Source organism: Pistacia vera, unplaced genomic scaffold (assembly GCF_008641045.1).
Source record: "Pistacia vera cultivar Batoury unplaced genomic scaffold, PisVer_v2 Contig601, whole genome shotgun sequence".
Taxonomy (NCBI): Eukaryota; Viridiplantae; Streptophyta; class Magnoliopsida; order Sapindales; family Anacardiaceae; genus Pistacia; species Pistacia vera.
Window position 1 is genome coordinate 453041 of NW_022196448.1, and position 19471 is coordinate 472511.

The 19471-nt window shown below is 34.4% G+C and overlaps 2 pseudogenes; both read left to right on the forward strand.

The window, feature by feature from the left end:
* Nucleotides 1-18036, forward strand: part of LOC116110376 — an 85827-nt pseudogene extending 67791 nt beyond the window's left edge.
* LOC116110379 lies at nucleotides 13992-15826 on the forward strand (annotated as a pseudogene).
* Nucleotides 18037-19471: the final 1435 nt, after the last annotated feature.

Sequence of the window (19471 nt, forward strand, 5' to 3'; positions counted from 1 at the left end):
TCTAGGTGAAGGACCCTTTTAAGTCAATACAGAAAAAGCAAATTGAAAGCCACAAAGACAACCCAACAACTTTCAGCATGATAGTTAATACATGGAGAACTTTACAATGTACATATATAGCCAATAATATCTTATAGCCTTCACCGATGAGAAAATGTGATACCAAGACACTAATTAGAAAAATGCAAGTGGGAAAGAACTTTACAATGTAACAAAAAAGTATGTATGGGTTTTCAATAATGTCTTTAGGGAAATTCAACAAATGTTAACATACGCAACTCACAATAAGACTTTACACGATTGAGACTTAATTAAGGAGATATCACATAATATATCTAGAGATATTTGAACCTTTGATTGATTATAATTTCATTTGATTATATGATATTCTAACGTTTGATCTTTGAAATTAATAATTTGAGTGATAAACCTTATAATAATACTATACTTACAAAGAAATCTTATAAAGATTTTCATATAAAGTAAGGTGGTAAAAAATGAATGGAAGAATGAAACAAAAAGTCAAACTCTTTAAATTCACTCTTTCATTCATTTTTTGCCACATCACTTTGTATGAAAATCTTTATAAAATTTCTTTGTAAGTGTAATATTACTCTAAAATTTAAAGGGGTGTTTGGTTGGAGTTAATATCAGATTACTAGAGTAATGTCATCTTTTATTACTTACATTACTATGTTCGGTTGTCAAGTAATATAACATTCTGATAATCTTTAAAAACCAATAGTAATTACTATTGGTTTTATAGTTTGTAATCTAAATACTACCATTTTCTTAAGTATTTTAAAATTACTTGTTAATCTTAATTTTGTTACAAATTTTACCCTAAAGGGGGCGTTTGGATCATATAATGTTTTCTTATAGGGGGCGTTTGGTTCAGGAATGTTAGATTACTGGGAATGTTGGATTACTAGAAAGATAGATTACCTTGGAAGATTACTGGGAATCTTTAAAAAAATGTGTTTGGTTAGTTGGTGGGTATGTTATATTAACATGTTTCGTTATGGGGAATAAATTGGTTGGTATGTTATTTAAATTACTAAATTGTTCCCCTTTTAATTATTAATATAAGATTATTTTTATTATTAATTTTTAAATAATTTCTTTTAACCCCCAATATTTCAGATTTAGCTCAAACACCTCCGCTTATATAAAACTTTAATTTATGATGAAATCACCCCCCACCTCCTGCCACCGCCTGTCGCCACCGCAAACCAGCGCGGAAATCTCTGAAAGTACCCGTGAGTACCTCGCCGTGAAGAAGAGGCTCCGATATGGCCGTTTCTGGCCATATTAATGGCCGAAAACGGCCATATCAGGCCAGATCTGGCCATTTCTGGCCAGATCCCTGACCATTATCGGGCAAGTCTAGGCAAGATCTGGCAGTTAACGGCCACGGACATGGCCGTTAACAGCCAGATCTATTCCAGCCAGATTCACCCAGACCTGGCCGTTAATGGCCAGGGATCTGGCCGTTAACGGCCAGTTCCATCAATCTGGCAGTTAACGGCCAGTTCCATCAATCTGGCCGGAAATGGCCAGAACTATTCTGGCCGTTTTCGGCCAGATCTAGCCCGATATGGCCGTTTTCGGCCATCAATTTGGCTAGAAACGGCCATATCGAAGCCTCCCGGAGTCTCCCACCGAATCTCGTTCTTTTTTGGGGACTCCGATGATTTTTCGGTAGCGGCCCATGGTGGTTGGCTCGCTGTCAGTGGTGGTGGCTGGGTGGCAGTGGTGGTGGTGGTGGTGGTTGGGTGGCAGTGGTGGTCTGTAAGTTATTTTAAATATAAGGGCATTATTGTCCAAAATTTTAATTAAACAAGGGTAAAATTGAAATAGGATATTAATGTAAATTTGTTTTAAAATAGGGGTATTATTGTCCAAAAATGTTATTAATAAGGGATAAAATTGTAACAAAAAATGATAACCCTGGTAATCTCAGAATACCTAAGAAAATTGAGGTAGTCAGATTACCTCTCATATTACCAATAGATTACCGGTATCTTATATTACTTGACAACCAAACATGGTAATCAAGTAATATAAGATGACATTACCTTAGTAATCCCACATAACCCCCAACCAAACGGGCCCATAGGGGTATATTATATTAATGGAAAGAAATATCACTTTGAAGATTACTGGAAGTGTTTAGAATATGTGTTTGGTTGGTTCGAATAAATTGGTGAATAATATGTTTGCTTGGGAGAGTAAATGGGTGGGTATGTTATATAAATTACTAAATTGTCCTCCTTTTTAAATATTAATATAATAGTATTTTTTTTTTTTTGAATCATTTCTTTTAAACCCCTATATTTGAAATTTTGCTAAAACACCCTAGCCATATAAAACTTTAATTTGTAGCAAAATCACCCCCACCCACATCAAGCCACTGCCAGCAGCCAGCCACCACTGCCGACCGCTACTGGCAGTCAACGGAATGGCGCACAACTGGCCGTATATGGCCGACCGTGCGTCAGCAAAGCTGGAAATGGAATGACCAGATCTAAGGCCATTTCACGGCCAAAGATGTGTCCATGAAACGGCCATAGATCTGGCCATAAAATGGCATGGCCAAATATGTGGCCTTTTCACGGCCACATCTTTGGCCGTTGGCCGTGAAACGCCAGATCTAGCCAGAAAAGGCCTTACCGATGCACGACCTGCCAGATCCCACCGATCGTACACCATAACAACGATTGACGCCGGAGGCCGACGATACTCTTGGGTGGTCTGACCTCACTCTTCTCTGCAGTGCTCACTTCAATCCTATGCTAACATACAAAAACTCACTTAGCTCAATCATACCCTTCACTAAAGTGCAAGTTGATCTTAAACCAACACCTCTAAGTCTCGGCAAAATCTTGGTACCACTGAATTGCAAATATACCTACTATTCTGCCTTGGACACCCCATCAAGATAACTCACACTCGGTACTTGGATCTCCACTCAGCTCGGCCAAGAAATCTTCATGCGGCCTAATTGATTTTCAAACACCTTCCCAATACTGAAACATGCCAAAATAGTAGATTTTGACTCAAAAAAACCCCCAAATTAGGTTACCGAATTGATTATGATGTCAAGCTTGAAACAAGCTTTCCGTTGATATCTTACGGGCCTCGTAACTCCTCCCAGATCAAAAGTTATGACTATTTTAAGTTAACATGCCCCTTTAGGACATAAGGGGTGTTGAAACACCCATCTCCTTCTCCACTCAACTCCACTCGACTATCTAAATGGGAGAAATGATGGATGGAATACAACATTCAAAATGTCGAATCGTCATTCGGCTTGATTCGACTCCTCCATGGCGTAGCCTAACAATCCAACTTCACTATAGGGTCAAAGGCCATTGTTTTCCACCTGGCAAAACGAGCCAAGTGGATCTCTAGGGCCTCTCATTCGACCATTTGTACATGCTTAGATTGAATCAGTCTACTCGGCTTAGTCCTACTGAGCGAATCTTAGTGAACCAACTTGTACATCTTCAATGATATTATCACTCATTCACCTTCATAAGATTCAAGACACTTACCCACCTCTTGGTTCCACTCGGCACTGCCAATCGAGTGGGAATAAGTCACGAATAAAATACATCAAGTATTATTCATCAACACCTCCATTCAGCTCGGCCTCCCATGGTGTGACTCAATTAAACGAATCCACAAAAGACGCCACTCCTTCTCCATTCACCATTCGGCTCGCCTTGCCAAGTGGAGAAACTAGTAAGGAACTATTGTCCCATTCAGTGCCAAAGGCTACCTAGTGTAGATTATCACTTGGCAAGACCAGCCGAGTGGAGCCAAGTGATCCACTTCAATGTCCACAATCATGAACCCACCATCCCACTCGGCATGGCAAGGTGAGTGAAGATGAATGGTCCCACTGATGTTCAACTTTGTACAACTTGGTCAAAGTTTTCAAATCTTAACTTCATTCGGTTCGGTCGGCTATGGGCATTGTCGAGACGAATCGAGTTATCTCCCTAAGAGTGACCACGTACCCTCTAAACTACTTGCTTTCACACTCCTCCTAACTCCGATTGGTTGGGCTAACATTTACATTCCTCCCAACTTAGGTTGGTTGAGTGAGCTTCCACACTTTGCCAACTCCGATTGGCTGAGTACGCTTCCAACATTTGGAATAAACATAGAAGCTGACGTACCAGGTTTTATGTTCCTCCCTACAAACGGTCCATCCGATCTAACAAACTACTAGCGCTAAACAGTTCAGTCCACACTCATATTTGACTCGATCTACTCTCTAAGCTGAAAACCTCTTAACTTAGAGAGTGAGGGATAAATTGTATGGGTCAAAAATCTTATTGGGCCTAACGAGGTCCAATAATGAAATAAAAATATTACAACCCAATGTCTTAACCCAATTCCGGCTAGACCTACGCTTAAACTCACCTTGTGGATTGACCCCTCCATGAGTTGGGCTTTCATACAAGTTAAGCTAAATGGGGTCAAGCTCATTAGCCCACAGTCATCCCCAAAATAGGAATCAGAATTTTATTTACTTTCCACTTCAGTCAAGATCCAAGATCTTACTCGAATTGGTAGTCCTAATCCGATAAAGGCAAGTTATACAACTTCCTTTCTAATGCGAACTCCTCTACCAAGTAGGACTTAAAGTCCTACTAAGACTCAAGCTCCCTTGAACTCTTATATAAATAGAGGTCAAGCCTTTCATTATTCATTCAGAAATCACCCATAGCTTTAGCTCCCACATTCTTGCTCCTAAGAATCTTTGTTTTCCCGTTGTAAAACTTAGTTCCGACTAACTTTACCACTTTTAGCCATCACAAATCTATGTTTCGACCATTTTGTGTTAGTCTCGCCCTAGTCATATTACGGTAAACCTTTTCTTGTTCTCAACCCTTACTAAAATACCTTCAACCGTGCTGAGTTGAGGTTGGAGTGCCTACGAAAGACACCACACCAGTGTCACCCAAGCCTTCACGTTCAACTTTCTCTTTGTGCAAGTCCATTTAATTGTCAATGACTTGCTTCTCACAAGATCCGTCTCTTCCGAATCAACTGTAGATTTTTCCATCTACAAGGGTTACTATAAATTTTATTATTTATTATAGTTTGTCAACAATAAACGAAATATGATATTATTTTTTTTCATTGATAAATATATTTTATGTCAAGAGGTTTTGGACAAAAAAATAAAAAATATTTCTAATAATGAATTGAAGAATATGTCTATCATGATATTTAGACATTCAAAGCAAATCAACAGTGAATCAAAACTGTAATCTTAATTTGAATCCCGTTATAATAAGTAGATCATAATTTGGGAAATCTTAATGAAATTTATTAAAATATTTAAAACAACATATTGTAGGAGTTTATTCTCAAGTTCCTAATATTAATTCTTTATACTTATTGTATTCCTCTTTGAACAGTGTTTAATTTAAGAAATGCAAATTTAATCTTACGTTCAAAGAAGATATATATACAACAAGAAACGAGGCAAAATTCTGAACAAAAAACTTTATTGTATTTTTACTAATAATCCCTAACATGTTGAGAAAAAGTTAGGAGTGAAAAATATCATAGATCAATAATTGAAGTATTTTTCAAAGAAGGAAAAACAAAAAAGAAACATTGAAAGCAGCCGGCAGGCCCGGCACAATCAATGAACATTGTGCAAAAATGTGTTAATTCCACAATCATATAAAAAGATAGATAAATCAACATTGTGCAAATTGTTTAAGATGGTATTTAATTAGTACTTCACTTGTTTTTCACATTCATTGCAGGGTAAGGCAACCAATTAATACAATAATGGATGTGACCAAAGTTGAAGACAACTGTTTTTTTCACATTCAAAACTCTAGCTGTCTGCATCGTTTATTGTGGATGTACAATAAACGATGGCAGACAGCTAGAGTTCTGATTACTTTTGCTGTTTTGCATTTTAACGATGGGTATATTTATGCGGGCGACATCTTTTACAATTACTTGTGCTCAAGAGCAGATGTAAGGCTCTGACATGCAATCACCTGAAATTTTTTATTTTGATAAAGCACGGTTTATTGTTTTTTTAATTTAATTATTTTTAACATTTATTCTACATGTAGGCCAGTTGATGTTTGTTCTAAACAAAGATTTTGGGTGGTCCTACTTTGAAAATTTCATCGGTTTCCTAAAAGCATTTACTCCTTTTTCTATACAGATAATTGCTTTATCTTAATCAATTGGGTAATATTTTTTTTTAATAAATCCGGAAATTGTATAAAAAGAATTAAAAAATATAAACACCTGGGAAGCTCCCTTAAGACCAAGAGAACAAACTTGGACATGCCCCAGGATTCACCTCAACAAAGGCCATCTTTGAAAGCCCACTTACAATTGCTGGTCCGCCCAAGCATCGCAGCAGGCCCACTCCATCGAGCCCAGGACTTTCTCTTTTTATTCCTCAAATTTCGCCCATTGGACCCAGGAGAGAAAAAACATCAGGATCCATGACCCAACTCCAACTACGGGCCCAAATTATATCAGACCCCCCAGACACCATATCCTTAGAGATTCAGAGTTTGTAGTTAGTTCTGTAGCAAACCACCAACTGACTATAAAGCTTACAACAGCGAGGCCTCTCCACAACCTTAACCACGTCCCAAGGCACACACCAGTCCCAGAGACATAGATCATATTAAACCAAAGGTTGTGGCAACTGTTTACTAACATCATCTTCCACAAAGGGAACCAGATTCCATCCCCAACTAATATTAACATCAAAACTATCAAAGCCTCCTGCCCATCTATAAATAAAGAGTACCATTCAGGGTAACAGGATCACAATGACTAAAAGTCATGACCAAGCAAAGAAAAGAGATCCGAGTAGAAGCAATGCTGCAGGCTCGGCTGATGATCCCTTCATAATAGGGACTCCCAAACAGCTTCAGTCACCTCCCTCATCATAACTCAAGCAGAACCACTCCAAAGAAAAAAACCTTCCAATGCAGGGTATATCACTGAGTTTGAGTTATGAAGAAGTGATTTAAGTCCTACAAGTTTGGATATTTTTGATGAACTCCCTGACCAGTTTTAAATGGACCATAACTTCTATTTTTAACTTCAATATGTTTAAGTTATTATAAACGGACGTGTTCGAGTCTCTACAGGCCTAATAGGGGTGGCCATTTAAGGGAATTTACTCGGTTATTAACTTTAGGGTCCCGAAAGATTAATTGAAGTACATATAACTGGCTTGAATACCTCTAATAAAAAAAAAAAAAAAAAAAAGGATGTTATTTTAGGGATATCAAAATGACCCTGGTTGGACGCACCTTGGAGCTCCACCCTAATGGGTTGATTTGGATAGTAAAAATTTTGGATGAGTCGGATTTAAGTTTCAATATGATCCAAATTATTTTGCGGCAGGCATAGGAATTCTAACTTTAAAGTATCATTTATAAAGTGTTATGTTACTACTTTTTTTTTTTTTTTTTTTTTTTTTTCAAACAGAGGAAAACTCTAACCGCCCACACTTATTCCTTCTTGACTTACTTTAAATTGATTTTTGTCATCTTCATCACTTGTGAGTCTGAAAATAAGACATGTAATAAATTGTTTGAGTAATTATTAACATCATATATTTTATTCACTTTATATTTGTATGAAAATTATTTTATATTCATTTTTTTTCTTTTATATTATTAAATTAAGTAGTTTAGTTATGAATTATGACTTTGCGTTATTTGGAATCAAATTATCATAAAAATTATAATTAAATTCAGTAGTATTTTATTTCTTTCGTTTATGATTTGTTTAATATTTTGTGTGGTAGAATTTTTAAACTTTGAATATAAATTTTACATTAGATAATTAATATATTATTTATCATTTTGATTAATTTATTCAAATAAACAGTTTGTATATATTGTGTTAGATTTAATTATTTTTTATATATAAAAATATATCAAATGGCGCAATCTAAGCTTTTCCTCTTGAAAAAATAACCAAAAACAACCCGCCCCATCTTTAGAATAGATGGGACGGATTTGGGTATAATAGAAAAAGATAGGCGACTGATTCTCAGTATCCAACCTACCCGCTCCATTGACATCTCTAGTTATCTTCAATCTACAATAATTTTAAAAAAAAAAAAAAAGTAAAATAAATATAACCTTAATCTAAAGAAAAACCTTTTATAATAAATACTGTAATATGAAAATCCAAAAATTCATGTATATAATTATACGAGTTGAATTCATGTATAATTATCAAGGAAACATTATTTACATAAAACAAAATAATCAAAAATTTGTGTCTACTAATAAGCAACAATTATTACGTATCAAATCAAGTTGGTCATGTAACGTATCAATAATGGTGATGCCATTAGTTGCTTATCTGTAGAGAGCCAGATGCTCCCTTAAAACCTTTTAATATTTGATTTTTTTTTTTTTTTTGGTAATCGAGTGTTCAGGTAACTTATGTTTTCCTCAACTAATCCTCGAGATCCATTGAATATTTTACAAATCTAATAAACTGAATAAATTACAATATATAATTTTTGATAGGTGATCCCAAGTTTAAACTCAGGAAATTAAGGAATGAAACAAATTTCTTTTCTACCACGCAGCCCTTGGGGTTAACATTTGATATTCAATCATATAAAATTTATTTATTTTTGTGTATGTAAGATGGGATTTGTATTTGGATAGGTGAAAGAACCTTCTACTCAATGTAATTTTATTATTAAAAAGAAAAAAAAATTACCTCGAGCATGACATACTCCTACAAAATTACATAAAGAAGACGAGTGAAAATATTTTACCTTAGGTTGTCCGTCGATCGACTATCCATCCTAATTCCTAAAATTATTTAAATTATAAAGACACCAAATTTATAATTGCGTTTAGATTTGTATCGCCATAGTTACAAGTATACATGAATTTTTATGTTTACGTATAAGATAGTGTAATAGTTGACAGATTTACCTAGCGTCAATTACAAATTTTAGAGTCTTAGAGTTAAAATATTTTTGGGTGGACTGCTATTGACGAATTACCTAAGGGGGAAATTTTCAGGCCATGAAGAGAACTTGAGAAGAAAATATTTTAATCAAAATGATTTTAATAAGAATAATTCATCTTCTATTTTAATATGTTGATTCTTTATTATCTACTATTATATGTTAATGTTATATTCTCTTTCATCTTGGTAACTTTGAATTCAAAAGAAAACATTTTAATAATTTTTTATAGATGGTTTCAAAATTATTATTTCATCTTCCTTTAATACTTTTTGATTTTTGTTCTTATTATCTTTTCTTATGTTGTCCTCTTTCATCTTTCGTGATTTTGAATTTCAAAGACTATTAGATAACATAATGAATATTTTATTAAAAGATACACAGAAGCAATAATAGATATCAAGACTAATACGTATGAATATAAATTGTATCACACAAACAAACACACATTTAACTTATATCGCAAACAAAAAAAACTTTCCATTGATAACGTTTAACATTGGTATCATAATGTTAACCCAATACCTAACATGGTTGAGTGCATTGATATAGAATGTCTTGATTGAAAACTTGTACTTAATCTAGAGAGAATCTAAATAAACAATCTCCTTAATGTTTTGACGTTTTCTGGTCCGACTTTGATTCATTAAAATAGATTGAACTTTAGTTAATAAATTGGGATTTTTGAGGCTTGAACAAACATGGAACCATATCAAAATGAATCGTTTCATTGACCGGTGCATTGACTTTGAGAATACCCATAAATATAATTCACTAATAAATAAACAATTTAATATTAAGTAAGAGAAACACTTTTTTCTATCCACATAACACTTTTCTACCTATAATTTTTAGACTATTATTTAATACCTAAATTTATATTCTATTTTCGATTTTGGATTGTTACAATCCCAACCACTACCATTTTCTTTCTCGATCATCCCTCACGAAAACCCCTTAAACCTTATTCCGGCGACCTCACCAATTGCCGACAACCAGAGATTAGGGTTTGTATGCCGTCCATCCCAAGTCAAATTCTGATCATTCCAACCACTAAAATCTGATATTTACCACCAAAAGACTCATCAGTCTCCCCTCTTCAAAAGACCCAATAGTTTAGATCAAGTTTGCTCTCTATTTGCTCTTGGGATATAAATTTGATAGTAAAAAATATTTTAAGCTTATAGGGAAAAGTGTCATTAACCATTATTGGGTGGAAAAAGTTGTTAACTCTTTTAAGTAATGGCAATTGATTATCACAAGTATGACTTCCATGACTTGATCATTTAGATCATCTACTTGTTCACATTTTCATTAACATTTAAATCAACGGAAATAAATAAAAAATAAAAGACCATAGGAGCTGTAAGCTTTTGAGTTTAATAATAGTTTGTGATATCAATTTTTTTTTCTAAAAAAAAAAACTAAAATAAAAGTAACGAATTTAAATTGTATTATTTTAATTTATAAGAATATGTTTGATAAATATTTTAAAATTATTTTTAGAGTTAAAATTACCAAAAAATAAAAAAAGTTGGAAAACAACTTTTTATCATTTTCCAATTTTATACCCGCTTCAAAATAGTACCCAAAAACTATTTTAAAACATTCAACCATTTTAACCCCAAAATTTCAAAAAATTTCCAATATTTTTTATTTTCAAAAATGAAATCCTATAAATTCCATACTAAGCAGACCATAACACATACATACACACAAATAGTAAAACACCTCTATGTATCATAACGTGTGATCAAACTAATTTATTACTATAAGGAGGTTATAATTTATGGAGGTGTATTACAAATTATTATTTTATTCTATTTTATAATTCCATTTAGTAGTTATTAAAATTTCAATTCATTTTTTAGTAGTCATTGCTGCAATTAACAAAAAGAGAAAAAAAATAATTCTGAAGATGATAGTATAAAAATACAAAAAAGTTTTGTGTTAAGAAATTTAAATGTTTGAGAAACAAAAATATTTTGGCTTCAAAAGAAATATCTATGCTAGCAAGTTATTATATACTTCCCGAACGACTTTATAAATATTATATATATATATTACTACGTGAAAGTAACTTTTTTTAGATATGAATTAGAAAAATTATAATTTTTACAATGTGGATTTTATTTTATATTTACAATTTTTTATCTTCAGAGTTAATCCTATATTTGCCACGTGTGAGGATGGTGGAAAGTAAGTATTACTTCATATTTTTAAGCCTATGCATGGAAACTTCCTTGAACCTGAAACAATATATATTAAAATGACAGTCAACTATACACTTACGAAACTGGAAGTTATAATGACAAGCTTTGAATTTTTTCCCATATCTCTCCCTTTCACACCTTTCAATCTGTCAAGTTTCTTGATCAGTAAAGCTAAGCATTATGACTTAATAATCATAATCAACTAGAAGAGTTTCAAGTTTAAATTGAAGCTTGAAGCTGCAAAGAATAATTAACCTTCAAAAATGGCTCAAATGGTCGGTTCAGATGACATAGAGTCACTGAGATTGAGTTGGCGAGATTGGAAGGAGCCTGAGGTCTTCATTCAGGCGCCAAACATCAAATTTCAGAAGCGGCTCAGTGAAGAGTGACATGATCCTGATATTGAATATGCTATGCAGTGGGCTACCATTGAGAGATTGCCAACTTATGACGGCTGAATCATCTTTGTTTGATGTTGATGCTGAAGGAAAAAGTGTGGTCGATGTCACTAAGCTTGCCCTCTTCAAAAGCATGCTCTTATAGAGAAGCTCATCAAGCACACAGAGCATGATAACCTCACTGTTGAGAAAAATCAGAAAAAGAATTGACAAGTAAGTCTCTTGTTCTGGTTTCAAAAAACGAGTTGATGACAACTTAACTGATATGTCTGGCAGCCAGTTTGATATTCGTTTTTTGTGATTTCACAAATTTTGTATATTTTGGTTTGCGAAAAACGGTTGACCAGTTAACTGAATTTGTGGAAGCTCAATTGGTTACTAGTATATATCAGTAATGATTTCGATTTTGTAGAGTCGGTGTAGAGTTGCCATCAGTAGAGGTGAGATTTAAGAATTTGGGCGTGAAGCCTAGTGTGAGATTGTTCAGGGGAAGCCACTTCCAACTCTATGGAATTCTGTTAAATCTTCACTTTCTGTAATTATCTTCATCTTCTGAGAATTGATTACAAGCAAATTGAAATGATTTATCAGCTAATTGGACCTTTGTTTCATAGGTCTTTTCAAGGCTTCCAGGTTCCAAGTCAAAAAGAGCAAAGATAAACATCATTAATGTATCAGTGGCATCATTAAGCCTGGAAGGTATATGTAGCTAAAGATTTCTTTTTTCTTTTCTTCTTGTTTATGGCTAAGTTGTGGATAAAGAAAGTCTTTATGCTAGCAAATTTCTGTGGAGGAAATTTGCAAGGCTTTTGGCGATGTGAAACCGAATTTGTACTTAATTATGCTTGAATTACTGCAGGATAACTCTTCTGCTAGGCCCCCAGGTTGTGGGAAGACCACCCTTTTGAGGCTCTCTCAGGAAATCTTGACAAATCTCTAAAGGTTTATAATTTCTTTGTAGTTCATCATCATTTTGATTACAATTAGAATATTGTTCTTTGAATATCGAAGACATTCATCAGTTAGGAAGCGAATCTAGATTACTTAATTCAGATATTGAGTATGCTTATGAAGAAAGATATGTCATATTGTTCCTAGTCATATGCTATGTATACACTCTTTCTGAGGGCATTGAAGTAAGTAAATATTTTGATGGCCTACTTATTTACTAAGTTCTGTTTTGCTTTTCTTCGACAGCGACGGGAGAAATTTCGTAGAATGGTTACAGGCAACGAGTTTGTTCCCCAGAAAACTTCAGCTTATATAAGCCAAAAGACCTGCATATAGCAGAAATGACTTGAGGGAAACACTTGATTTTTCGGCCCGATGTCAGGGTATTGGAAGCCGAGCAGGTAGGTTTCACTAAATTTAATTCTGTAATTCTTATTAATTCTCAAAAGCAACTGATGTTACAGAAATATCTTTTTCTTTGCCTGCGTAGATATCATGCTGGAGGTCAGTAGAAGAAGAAAGAGTTGAAAAGCCATTTGATAAGTTGAAAAGCCACAAGGATGCTCTTTCCTTCGATGTGTATTCTCTTTCCAAATGGCAACTGTTTAAAGCTTGCATGTCAAGGGAAATTCTTCTCATGAAGAGAAATTCTTTATCTATATATTCAAAACTGTCCAGCTTATGATTTATCCTCATAGACTTTCATCATTTATCCTTCTGGCATTGGCCTGGAAAATTTTGAAATATGTAAGGACTTTCTTGTTACAGATTATCATCATAGCATTTATCACGATGACCGTCTTTATAAGGACTCGAATGGACATTGATCTTCTTCATGCCAGTTACTACATGGGAGCCCTGTTCTTTGGACTAGTAATACTTTTTGTTGATGGCATTCCGGAGTTCAGTCTGACTACTGCAAGACTTCCAGTTTTCTATAAACAAAGGGAACTGCGCTTCTACCCCGCTTGGGCATATGCAATTCCAACTGCTATTATGAAAATCCCTCTTTTATAATTGAATATGTTGTATGGACATGTCTTACACTATGTCATTGGATACACCCGGAGGCCTCGAGGTAAGTTTCACTTGAGAACGCTGTGTTTTTATTAACTTTGTTAATTATGTCAAGAAAACGATAGATTTCTGATATATTGTATGTGTTGATTTCAGGTTCTTCCGTCAGCTCATTCTACTTTTTGCTGTGCACTTGGCATCATATCCATGTTCCGATGTTTGGCATCAGTCTGCCATACTGTTATTGCTGCTACGATAGCCGGTGGTTTTCGACTATTATTTGTCATGATATTTGGTGGTTTCATTATCACACATCGTAAGGATTTTCAGACGTTCTCACCTTTGATTGCAGAATTTCACCTAAATGGATAAACTTATGGTGTGTTTTTGTTGTAGCCTCTATGCCAGTGTGGTTGAAGTGGGGTTTTTGGGTTTCCCCTCTTACATATGGAGAGATAGGTCTTTCTGTAAATGAATTTCTTGCTCCTCGGTGGCAAAAGGTGAGTCTCTCATAGCTGAAGTTATTAACTCTTTAAACTATTTCTTGCTGTTTAGTAAACCATTAGCATAATGCATGTACTGATTAAAATCTGAAGAAAGCAATTGATTTCTTAATGTTATTATAGATGCTGCCTACAAATGCTACAATAGGGAAAGCAATACTTGACAGCCGTGGACTAAACTATGAAGGACATCTCTTGTGGATATCACTTGGTGCCTTCTTTGGATTTGTTTACTTTTTAATACTGGCTTTGTCTTGGCCTTAAGTTTCTTGAAGCGTAAGTTATTCGTTCTAGCTTTCATATCTTAACTAAAGAAAAATCATGAGCACCAGGTTCTTAACTCAATTGAATGGAAATGTAGCTCCTGGATCATCTCGTGCCATGATTTCACGGGAGAAGTTTGCCAAGATCCAAAGAAGTCCAAGTTCCAATAATGTCGAACTTGTAGAAGGAAAGACTAGAAATCCTCCTAATCAAGCGTCTAATAAAGGTTAATTCAATTCTCATATTGTAGCCTATTTCAGTCATATTTGTTTCCACTTCAATGTTTGACATTTCTTCAATGTTTTCAGGCAGGATCGTCTTACCTTTTGAACCACTAACACTAACAGTTCAGAACACGAACTACTTTGTTGACACTCCTTTGGTACTCCTCATTAACCGTTCTGGATTCACCATCGTTGTCATTGCAGGACCTAACTGTATAAATTTTACTTTGTTTTAGGAAATGAGGGAACAAGGATTTGCAGGCAAGAAACTTCAACTACTTTCTGATGTTACGGGCGCATTAAGGCCTAGTGTTCTTACAGCACTAATGGGGGTTAGTGGAGCTGGGAAAACCACTCTTCTTGATGTTCTTGCTGGAAGAAAAACTACTGGCTATATTGAGGAGGATATTAAAATCGGCACGTACCCTAAGGTTCAAGAAACATATGCTAGAATTTTAGGTTACTGTGAGCAAACTGACATACATTCTCCTCGAATCACAGTAGGAGAATCTTTGATATTTTCTGTGTGGCTACGAGTGTCTCCTCATATTGACTCTAAAACTAAAGCTGTAAGCACACCTATATATAACATTTTCACCAATTGTATTTAAATAAAGTATTTATACTAATTGAAGTTGCTATTGGCATGTTCTTCCAGGCATTTGTAAATGAAGTACTTGAGGTCATTGAGCTTGATGAAATTAAAGATTCTTTAGTTGGCTTGCCAGGTGATGATGGTCTATCAACCGAGCCCTCACAATAGCTGTTGAACTTGTTGCCAATCCGTCTGGTTTATGGATAAACCTACGACTGGTTTAGATGCACGAGCAGCAGCAATTGTCATGCGAGTTGTGAAGAATGTAGTTGAGACTGGAAGGACAATTGTATGCACTATCCACCAACCAAGCATTGACATATTTGAAGCATTTGACGAGGTAAAAATAATAGATTTCAGATTGTGATTGCTAAATTCTGATGTTTCTTGCTATCACTTCATTATGTTTTAAGGCTTTACTGATACAATAACCTTTCAAATTTAGTTGATCCTTTTGAAAAGGGGTGGATGCGTCGTTTGTTCTGGAGAATTGGGAAGGCATTCAAGCAAGCTTATAGAATATTTCCAGGCTAGTTTTCTATGAATGTACTTGTTCGATGATGTGCATTTCCTCCTAAATTTTCCTGTTGCTTCTTGTACCTTTGACAAAACAACTTTTTTAAACAGAGTATCACTAGAGTACCAAAGATTNCTGTAAAACTAAAGCTGTAAGCACACCCTATAGATAACATTTTCACCAATTGTATTTAAATATGTATATATACTAATTGAAGTTGCTATTGGCATGTTCTTGCAGGCATTTGTAAATGAAGTACTTGATATCATTGAGCTTGATGAAATTAAGGATTCTTTAGTTGGCTTGCCAGGTGATGATGGTCTATCAACCGAGCAACGCAAGCGTCTCACAATAGCTGTTGAACTTGTTGCCAATCCCTCTATAATCTTTATGGATGAACCTACAACCGGTTTAGATGCACGAGCAGCAGCAATTGTCATGCGAGTTGTGAAGAATGTAGTTGAGACCGGAAGGACAATTGTATGCACTATCCACCAACCAAGCATTGACATATTTGAAGCATTTGACGAGGTAAAAATAATAGATTTTAGACTCTGATTGCTAAATTCTGATGTTTCTTGCTATCACTTCATTATGTTTTAAGGCTTTACTGATACAATAACCTTTCAAATTTAGCTGATCCTTTTGAAAAGGGGTGGATGCGTTGTCTATTCTGGAGAATTGGGAAGGCATTCAAGCAAGCTTATAGAATATTTCCAGGCTAGTTTTCTATGAATGTACTTGTTCGATGATGTGCATTTCCTCCTAAATTTTCTTGTTGCTTCTTGTACCTTTGACAAAACAACTTTTTTAAACAGAGTATCACTGGAGTACGGAAGATTAAGGATAATTACAATCCAGCAACATGGATATTAGAACTCACTTCTCCTTCTGTAGAAGCTGATCTTAATGTAGATTTTTTCGAAATATACAAAGATTCTGTTCTAAATGAGTAAGTTCACTTTTAATGATTTCAAATGTGGTTGTGTGCTAAGTTTAATACTGCACTTCATATCAAATTAATCATTTGTAGGAAAAACAAAGAGCTTGTAAGGGATTCAAGTACTCCGCTTCCTGATTCAAGAGATCTGCATTTCCCAACGCGCTTCTCCCAAAACTTTTGGGGGCAATTCAAGAATTGCCTATGGAAACAATACTTGTCTTATTGGAGAAACCCTTCATACAACTTGCACCGAATTGTACACGTTATAATAGCATCTTTTGTCTTTGGTGCACTCTTTTGGAACCAAGGAAGAAATTTGTAAGTTTAAATGGTACTTCTGGTATACATGTTATCCCTCAAGAAATTGTTTGCGTTTGCCGGGTATCTAATTTTCATTTTTTTGGTTTTCCCTCTCAATCTGCCAGGGATGATGAGCAGAGTTTGTTTAATATATTTGGTGCATTTTATGTTGCTGTGATGTTCTTAGGCATCAATAATTGCTCAACAGTTATATCATATGTTGAGACAGAGCGGACTGTTATGTATCGAGAAAAATTTGCAGGGATGTACTCGCCATGGGCTTATGCATTTGCGCAGGTACAATAATCTTCACACCTAATTATATTTGTAAAAAGCATAGCTAAAATCATCTTATGATATGTGCATAACTTGATTTTGTAGGTGGCAATTGAGATTCCTTATATATTTGTTGAAGCATTTGTGTTTGTACTAATCACCTATCCGATGATGGGATTTTATTGGTCCGCATATAAGATCTTCTGGAGTTTGTATGCCATGTTCATGACAATTTTGTACTACAATTATTTGGGCATGCTCCTTCTGGCATTGACACCAAATGAAATGGTTGCTGCAATTCTATCCTCAGTTTTCTACACCTTATTCAATCTGTTTTCTGGATTTATCATGCCTCAACCGGTAAGCTACTAAACTCGACTAGATAGCGCATTGATTCAAAAATCAATATTACATATGAACTGAAATGAAAACGTTGATATTATCTTTTGCAGCAAATTCCAAAGTGGTGGATTTGGTTGTATTATTTAACCCCTACTTCGTGGACACTAAATGCTCTGGTCACTTCACAATATGGAGATATCAGCACGGAAATTAGCGTGTTCGGAGAAACAAAAAGTGTCTCTTCATTCATCAGAGATTATTTCGGTTTTCACCATGATCGCTTGGCTGTTACTGGTGTTGTTCTTCTTGCATTTCCCCTATTTTACGCTTCTCTTTTCGCATATTTGATTGGACGGTTGAATTTCCTAAGAAGGTAAACATTGTAGTCATTGCCTATATATATATATATGTTATTAATTTCTATACAATGTGAACAATATTGTTGTAAATAATTATATTGTAACTTTTATATCTTCATCTAACATAACTTTAAATTATAAGTCTCCAACTCCGAATTTTCCAAGTGCTTGGCTAAATATGAGATCAGGATTTGGTTCCGTTTTAATATCACTTTTCATGAGTGTTGATCTCTAAGAAAATCAAAATCATTCCTATAAAATTTTGTTTATATAATAATAGAGTGCTGAACTCCCAAAAAAAATTAAAAAAAAAAAATAAAATAAGGGATGATTGCGGAAAATCCTCATAACTTGAGTTTAAGCATATTATTAAATGGGGGGAAAAGTAACAGGCGAGCAAACTAGGAAGAAACTAACTTGAAAATTTAGTGTGTTTGAGGTTTAGATTGTCGTATATAGATGTGTCCTCAGTAGCGGACTTTTCTCAAACCCCCTGGAAGGGGGTGCATTTGGATTGTCTCAATAAACCCCTATTAGTTTCAGAAAGGGACCTTAACTACAAATTCTTAACTTTCATACGTTAAAAAATAAAAAGTAAAACATATATCACTCTAAGCTGAAAAATTCCTTACAAAAACACCCGAATCCAAATATCCAAAAATCGTCACCATAATCTAAGCAATAGTGCCATTGAGTTATTCATTAAGCAAATTATATGTAGGGACGTCATCCTGGGCGTGCATAGTTTTATTACCCAGGCCCGAGTTTTCAAAATCAAGCCCACGGTATACTCAGGTTCACTATATACCCCATCACCGAGGGCCTACTCTCTCAGGTAGGCCCGGCCCAGACCCAGGCTTTTGACATCCCTAATTATACTAGTTAAATTCATGTAAAAGTGTTAAGTGGAAGGTTTTATATTATGTAATTATTTGAGTTGAATTTACAAGAGAAAGAAGATGATTATAAGCGGTTCTTATTTCTTCACGAATTTTTGAACTAATTAAAAACAAATAAATATGATGTTTTTATAATATATGGGTGTTAAATGGGGGAATTTTTTTCTAATCAATTCATATTTAAATATTAAAAATTGATAATTGATAATTTTTTAGCAAACCCTTTCTCCATAGCTATTTGTTTTTTCAAAATAAATACCCGTTTCTGATAAAAGATTTTAATTCTACTCCCATTGAGCCTATAACATGTCTATTTATAAAGAATATTTCTTGTATATAAAATATTATTCTCATTCTTTTGATTTTTCGTGCAAATATTGTCAAAATATTCCACTCCTTGATATAACTTGATTATGTTTATATTTAAATTTATATGTCTAAATATATTGTAGTCGGGTTACAATTATATAATAAATAATTATTACTTGCACCAATTTTTAGGTGTAATATTTTCTACAATAGTTTGCTTATTTTGCTAAGAAAATGTTATAATAATAACCGTACAATGAAAATTATTGAATATCTATTTCATGTGCCTAAGCATTCAAATTACACTTTGAGGGAAAAAATATTATTAAATATCTATTTCATTCA